The sequence below is a fragment of the Castanea sativa genome, chromosome 5, assembly GCF_040712315.1.
Source record: "Castanea sativa cultivar Marrone di Chiusa Pesio chromosome 5, ASM4071231v1".
Classification (NCBI taxonomy): domain Eukaryota; kingdom Viridiplantae; phylum Streptophyta; class Magnoliopsida; order Fagales; family Fagaceae; genus Castanea; species Castanea sativa.
Genome location: NC_134017.1, coordinates 36,779,855 through 36,787,195, shown reverse-complemented (window position 1 = coordinate 36,787,195; position 7,341 = coordinate 36,779,855). Strand labels below are relative to the sequence as shown.

Genomic DNA, 7,341 nt, shown 5'->3' with positions numbered 1-7,341 from the left:
CTTAACTCTTAAGACATATTAACATAGCAACTAGAAATCTCAATTTCCATGATCAAGACAAATCATGTTAATTGATATGTTATAGTCTTTGCAGATGAAATGCCCAATTTTATCACCGACTACGAACTACAATTCTGAGTTTACAAAGAACTTGTGATTTATATTTTCTGTAACTTTTCATATAAATCACATACTATGCATCTCATGGACTATATGATAATGTCTCAATATTCATGTTACCATTATTTTTAGATAATAATAAAGTAACTTTATTAGTCACAATATTAAGTCATACATAATGTCATACATAATAACATACATAATAACATACATAGTATCATACAATAGGATTTAAGGACACTAATCCTAACAAAATGAGCTTTGATGTTAGAAAGCATTACATAAATAAAAGTAAGAAGGATGGAAAGAAAAAATCAAGGGGATTTGTATGCGCAAAGCTGGGCATTCGAGGTCCAGAAAAAGAAGATATGATTCGCACTCGTAACCGAGATGATACAAGGACTAATTGTCCTGTAAATCTATATGTTTCATTAGTGCGAGAAACTGAAAAGTATAAAGTGACTGATTTTATTGAAGAACATAATTACACTCTTCATCTATTAGAAACAGTTTATATGATGAGATCTCAACGAAAAATCTCAGAAGTTTATGCAGGATTGATTGAGTTAGCATCCTCTTCTGGAATCAAGCTAAAAGCAGCACATGAGTTAATGAGTAGAGAGGCTGGTGGGAGAGCTAATCTTGGAATCACTGAGCTTGATCAGTATAATTATCTTAGAACAAGACATCAAAAAAATTTGATATATGGTTAAGCTGCATGCTTATTAGGATACTTTCAGGAACAATTGACTACAAATTCATCATTTCAATATGTAGTACAATTAGATAATGTTGAACAGATTACAAACATTTTTTGGGCTGATGCTAGAATGATTATTGATTATTCTAATTTTGGTGATGTGGTGACATTTGACACTACATATGGTATTAATAAAGAGATAAGACCCTTAAGGGTGTTTACCGGTTTCAATCACCATAGAGGGTTAACAGTTTTTGGGGCTGCTCTATTATATGATGAAACGGCAGAATCATTTAAGTAGTTGTTTGAAAGGTTCTTAGTTGCACATGCAGGTAAAAGACCTAAAACAATTTTTACGGATCAAGATCCTGCAATGGCAAAGGCATTGAGTGAGGTAATGCCTAACACGTATCATTGATTATGTACTTGGCACATAATGCAAAATGGGATAAAACATTTGGAGAATTTGATGAAGGATGGTTCTTCTTTTCTTCAAGTTTTTAAAACTTGTATGTTTGAGTTTAATGATGAAATTGAATTTGAAAAAACTTGGGAGGACATCATTGACACATATGCTATACATGATCGTAGTTGGTTGGATACTATCTATAAATTGAAAGGAAAATGGGCAAAGAGTTATATGAAGAATGAATTTACATTGGGAATACGAAGTACCCAACTCAGTGAAAGCTTGAATGGAGATTTGAAAGACTACTTGAGATCTGATTTGGATGTGGCAGAATTTTTTGAACATTTTGATCGGGTGATTGAGCAAAAATGAGAAAGAGAGTTACAAGCTGAATTCAATGCAAGACAAAAATTTCCCCAGTTAGGCTTGAAAAATTCTTTATTGTTGAAGCAAGCAGTACAAGTGTACACACCTGTAATATTTTGAATGCTTCACGATCAATATGACCTTGCATCAGCAACAAGGATAAAGAATCGCCCAAGAGGACTTGTTAGTGTATACATACACTATTGAGTTTATGCATAAGCTTGGTGAGTTCATAGTCTCTTATGACACTGTAGATAAGACATTTTCATGTAGTTGTAGAAAGTTTGAAATTGTTGGGATTTTATGTTGCCATGTTAAGTCTTTGACTTCCTTGATATAAAAATAATTCTTGTTATGTACATTTTGAAAAGATGGACAAGAGAGGCAAAAAGTGGAGGTATCTTGGACAATTTGAGAACAAATGTGGAAGAGGATGTCAACTTGAGTGTCACATGGCGATATAGAAGATTATGTCCCAAGTTGGTACAATTAGCTTCTATAGCGGCAGACAATGAAGAGACATTTGCATTAATAGAGAAGATGATAAAGGAATATGAAAAAAAGGTTGAAGACATTGCAGCAAAAAATGTGGCTGGTCATCAATTGCCCCATTAAATACCATTATGTAGTGGTGCAGAAAATCTTGATCCCAACCAACATTTGGAAGATTAGGTTGAAAGAGCAAAAGGTCTTACGAATAAAGAAGGCCGCAAGGGTGGAAAAGAAAGAAAAGTTGGGTTAAGAAGCAAACAAAAAAAAGGAGTACAGTTGGATTAAATGATGAGGTTAGCCAATAGTTTTCCAAAGTAAATTTTATTTATTTATTTTTATTCCTTACTAAGTTTTCATTGTTTGTAAACTTTTATATTGTTGTGGCTAATATATATATATTGTAAGTGCACAATTGCACCTAGACCCGAAGATAGACGTGGGCTCAGGCTCAATAAGCCTTAAACAATAAGATTTGTAGAGTGTGGATTTGAAATATATATATATATATATATATATATATATATATATATATATATATATATATATTGTAAGTGCACAATTGCACCTAGACCCGAAGATAGACGTGGGCTCAGGCTCAATAAGCCTTAAACAATAAGATTTGTAGAGTGTGGATTTGAAATCTAGTTTAAGGGTATTGGAAACTTGGCAAACAGGCTAGAGCGCCACTATCTTTACAAATGATAGACAAATATGACAAAGGAACCTCCTCGGTCGTAAGCCGAGAACGATTTATGTATTGCTTCTCTTTTATGCCAAAATTACAATTCTTAGTTCTTTTTCTGCTAACTGACAGCTCTCTCTTTTCACAACCTTCTTCAAGTCTTTAAATAATAGCTGGAAAGTTTAATTCTACTGTTCAAGGGTCATTTCCCTATTAATGCGGCCAGAGAGGTAGGTGCAGGGTCTTTAATGTGGAGGTAGCAGCCTTTTTCACAGATATTTTTACCACGCCGTTGCCTTTAGAGGGTACTTGGATCTCCCTCTTACCCAATAGTTTTTTCAGGACTCTGCCTTTAATCTTCTTGGCAAATCCTAGGGTGCGTGCCGGGCCCATCCGAGGAGGCATTCATCCTCGGACGATTCCTCGAACGCCTATAGTGTAGGCTGGCTCGTGGGCTTAAGGGCCCAATGACAAAAACAAACCGGTACCAATTGATCAAGCCCACAACCCATCTACTTATTTTGTAAATCTTACCCCCCACAATAGCCCCTCAAAACTTTATTTTTCCCCCCATCCGAGGAGAGAAATAGATTTTTGATCCAACCAGAATACTTGTCACACGTTTTGTACATCGCCACGCGTGTGGGGGTCTTTTTATTTCCTAGAAAATGTCGTCTGGCACTTCGAATCCCGGAACGCGCGCATTTATGACCGCAAGTTATACCCTGTTCCCCACGTTCAATGGTGAGATGAACATCTAACGGTCCAGGTCGCCCCTCGAAAATTTGAGCGGGACAAATATAATTTCAAGGCCGTCTCCCGCACGTCAAAACGCTTGGAAATCTGCGCCTTCATTCATTTCTCCAGAATTCAATCACATCAAAATATCAGTCATCGTCTTTTCTCTCCAGAAACTCGTGAAGACTTGCATAACCAAACCCCGTAAGTTCTTGCTTTCTTTGCTCCTCCCTTCTCAGATTCTGTCCTCGGCTCTACTCTTAACTTCCTTCCTTCTCAAAACTTGTATTTTCACATCTTCTAAATGGGTAGATTCAAGTGCCTAGTAGATATCGATGCTGGTATGGAAGGGTTTAGGACCAAATACCAGATTCCTAATGACATAGGTCTAAAATACTGCCCGGTAGAAGCTGTGGGAAGCTCTAGGAAAACGGGGGAAGTCATCATTCCCATGATCGCCATCATCAAAGGTGGAATGACTCTCCCTATGAGAAGTGTGACTAGGGAATACCTCTTCAGCCATAGGTTATGCCCAGACCAGTGCGCACCAAATGTGTTTAGGGTCTTAGGAAGTGTCGACACTCTAAATGAGCAGATGGGGTTGAACCTCACATGGCACGATGTTGCCTTTATGTACGAATGCCACAAACTTAGAAATGTAGGTTATTACATTAAGTCGCAGTCTAGTGTAGTTAGGTTGATCTCGTGTCTACCCAAATCCAACAAAGGCATAAAGGACACCTACCTCATCGCCTCAGGGAACTGGTATGACAGTCCCCACTGCCCAGTCGAATAGGGAGATCCAGGTGTGACTGCTTAGAAATTAGACTTACTAACCCCTAATTCAATCCTACTACCTTTACCATTTTTAAACTTTTATCGCATATTGTTTTCTTTTGGTTTGATGTCTATCCTTAGTCTGACCATGTCCTTCTTCTTTGACGTTTTTCCTTGCAGATAAACAATACGTGCGCCCACGCCTAAGCCACTGCAATGTCGCCGATCTAAACAGAGTTCTCAGCTCAGAAGTCTTTGTGAGTGAAGACCTACAAGTGAGAGCGGCACACTTGATATTAGGATACAATCCTATATCAACGGACTTCCAAGAGATAGAGAACATGATTATCGCAGGGGACCGGCGACGCCGAAGGATAAACGTAGCAAGGCCGCACTTTCTCTCTGACCACGATATTCCCGACGAACCCAATACCATCCTATACGCGCACCTTATCGCAGCGGTTCCACTCTCGGCGCACTCCCAAACGATCGCCATCCCGGAAGAATAAGCCTCTTCGCTGAACTCGTTGGACGAGGAGATAGACCAATTCCAACTTGAAGACGCTGAAATACCGAGAGGAAACCCGTTGGTCGTACTCTCAGACGAGGAGGATGAGCCTGCCGAGACTTCCAGGATCGCAGGTTTGATTGTTGCCCGCCCCGACTCCAGCTCTGAAGAGGAAGAGATGGATATGCTGAAAGGGCTAATGCAGCAGAGGGGCGAAAGAGTCGCCAAGAAAGGAGTAGGGGGATCTAAAGTTCCCTCATCCTTGCCACCACCTCCTCCTCCATCCAATCCTAAGCCTCACATCGAGGAGCCCAAGAAGAAGAGGAAAGGAGAGGCCGAGGAGGCTGGTGGGGAAAAATAGAAAAAACAGAAACAACAGCAACAGCAACCCCAGCAGCAAAAGCTGGACAAAGACAAGGGGCGTGCTCCCTCAGTAGAAAGCGGGGAGATCCGGGATCTTGCCGAAGTGTGCTGTGCACCGGCTAACTGGTCTCCCAAGCTCACACTGGACGGGGCACCGATCTCCTGCCAGTCTAACATCAGGATGTTCCAACATGGCCATGCCCTCCACCTGGCCGAGGCCTTGGAACGTCCTCTGTTGCTGCCCAGGGACATGGAGAGCCTAGATAAGATGACTCAGTCCCAACTGTTCCTTTCACTAAAAAGGGACTTGGGCTTGGTAAATGTTCACGTTTTATTTCCCTTTTTTTTTAAACTCACCGCACGAGATCTTTTTATACGTTTGATAACCTAATGTCTTGTTACAGGCCGTCCAGCAAGTCTTTGCTACCGAGAAGTGGGTGGAGGATTCTCGGAAGAAAGCTGGACTGGAACTGGAGCTTCAGGTGGAAACCGAGAAGTCCCTGGGCCAAGCCCTCGCGAAAAATGAGAAGATCACTTCTCAACTGGCTGGTCTAAAAAGAGAAAGGGACGGCGCTAAGGCCAGCCTGAGGACCATGAAAACCCAAGTGGAGGGGCAACGCAAGCTTCTTCATCAAAAGGATGAAGAGCTATCCAAAGTTCAGAGGGACCGCTCCAACTTTGAGAAGGAGCTTGCAAAGATAAAGGACGCGGCTCGTACCTTCAAGGGTTCGCTAGAGGCCGCAAAGAAGGCAGCTTACGACGAAGGGGTGGGGGCCACACAAAACCAGCTGACAGAAGAGTTCGCGGCTTTGTGCTGAGAATACTGCTAGCAGGTTTGGGGGGAAGCCTTAACTACAGCAGGGATCCCCTCAACTTCCGAGCTGAGGAGGCCCGAGAATGTTTGGCTTCCCCTGGACATACAAGAGATAGAAGATCCTCCTGCTGTCATTCCTGCCTTTGAGACAGCTCCTTCTCTGCCCCCCTCAGTGATCCCAGAGCCCATTCCACCTCCTACAGAACTTATCAGTTCCAATAAAGAGAAGGAACATGGTGAAGGTGCTGAGAAGGCCCCAAGTCAAAGTGCTGAGCCCGTTGTCCTCCCTCCAACTGCAGTGGACAAAGGAAAACAAGTCCTGTCTTCCTTTGAAATGGAACTAAAGAGTACCGAGGCCACCAGTACTTCCCAGCAAGACCCCCCTTCCAAAAGCTTAGGGCCGAACCTAGGACTTTTTTTTTTTTTTTTTTTTTTTTGTAATTGAGATTTTCATTGTAATGCATATCAAGAGCAATTAATGAAAATTTGTCTTCTTTGATCTTCATTCGAATTGTGTTTATATTATTTTTGTCTTTATCATAAGAGCTCTCATTAGCACACAAAGAAAGAATGAATGAGACAACTAACTCCAGTTCCAATAGTTGAACTCTCATGACTTTAAACAATAGTACACATGCTTGACTTGTGCTTCACAAATTACACCTAAAAAATATAACATGTGCAACGGAATGATAACGCTTACCAAGCCAACTTAGAATTTAATTTGAGGCATGAAGTGATCAAAAATACTTCATCAATATCTCAACATTAACACGACATGGATTTTTGCTAGCCTTTATAAAGCAAACTTTGTTTTAATGGTAAGTACGACATCAATTTGCACAAGGCCTATGGGCCGAGAACCACGCATACCAATGTGATACTTTGAATTTGTAACTTGGAACGTTAATTTAACCGAGGTAAGGGGTCCGAGGACCCTACATTATGTGGTCTGAGGACCATGCATCACGAAGTTTCTGTTTGATACTCAATAATAGTAACTTAAGATGTTAATTTCCTCAAAGTAGAAGGTCTGTGGACCCAACATAACTAAGGTTCTGTTTAACAAATAATGAGATATCAATTTTCACAAGGTATGTGGTCTGAGGACCATCCATGACCAAGTTTCTGTTTGATACTTAATAATATATCAATTTCCACAAGGCATGTGGTCCGAGGACCATGCATCACCAAGTTTCTGTTTGATACTTAATAATAGTAACTTAAGATGTTAATTTTCCCAAAGTAGAAGGTCTGTGGACCCGACATAACTAAGGTTCTGTTTAACAAATAATGAGATATCAATTTTCACAAGGTATGTGGTCCAAGGACCATCCATGACCAAGTTTCTGTTTGATACTTAATAATATAT

At 40.6% G+C, this 7,341-nt stretch overlaps 1 pseudogene; it reads left to right on the top strand.

The window, feature by feature from the left end:
• The first annotated feature begins 374 nt into the window (after positions 1-374).
• On the top strand, positions 375-2,392 carry LOC142635130 (protein FAR1-RELATED SEQUENCE 5-like; annotated as a pseudogene).
• Positions 2,393-7,341: the final 4,949 nt, after the last annotated feature.